Source organism: Chaetura pelagica, unplaced genomic scaffold (assembly GCF_000747805.2).
Source record: "Chaetura pelagica isolate M959 unplaced genomic scaffold, ChaPel_1.0 scaffold142, whole genome shotgun sequence".
NCBI classification, from domain to species: Eukaryota; Metazoa; Chordata; class Aves; order Apodiformes; family Apodidae; genus Chaetura; species Chaetura pelagica.
In genome coordinates, this window is record NW_009952973.1 from 6,593,759 (window position 1) to 6,594,477 (window position 719).

Here is a 719-nt window from a genome sequence, read left to right on the forward strand (position 1 = left end):
GCTGAAGTTCACTGTGTTAGCCTTCTGAAAAAATCCCATGAGTCCCAGTCCCAAGGAGCTGACCAGCTCTGCTCTTCAGCCTTCAAAGCCTTAGGCATGTGCTGAGCTTGATGTTTGTGAATAAGCCCATTGTGTCCACCCACCTAAAACTCCACACGAGATGGAGGCCTAAGCAGGAGACAGATAGCCAAAGAATGAGGAGGAGGTGTGAACAACGATGTTTCAGATGTGTTTTTTTAGTTCTGTAATTGTGTCTGTCTTTCTTACATACTTGTCCTTTTCTTAAGGTTCTTTTTTGTGTGTGTGTGTATGTGGGAAGAGCAGAAAAGCCTCCAGCTTCCTCGATAAAAAAAAAACTATAAAAGTACCACCACCACTTTTAATATAACTGCATCCACCATTATCTGTGTCCCTGTAATATACTTCCAAACCAGGAAATTTAAAGGAAAAGGGAAAATGCTTAGTGTTTTTGTTGTTGCTGTTGTTGTGTTCCTTTGGTTGGTTTCCTTCCAGCTTAAGCATTCTGCCTTCCTGGCTATGTGTTCGTTTCTTTGGAAACGGCTGTAGGATGGGTTTTTGATTGACTGTGTTGTCAGATGGATTATCAGAGTTGTGAGCTTTTTGGAATGGTAGACATGAATGTGTGATAAGAAAAAAAAATAGTTTGTACTTAAAATATTTCAAAATCTTGCATCATGAAAGAAGATAAATTGAATATT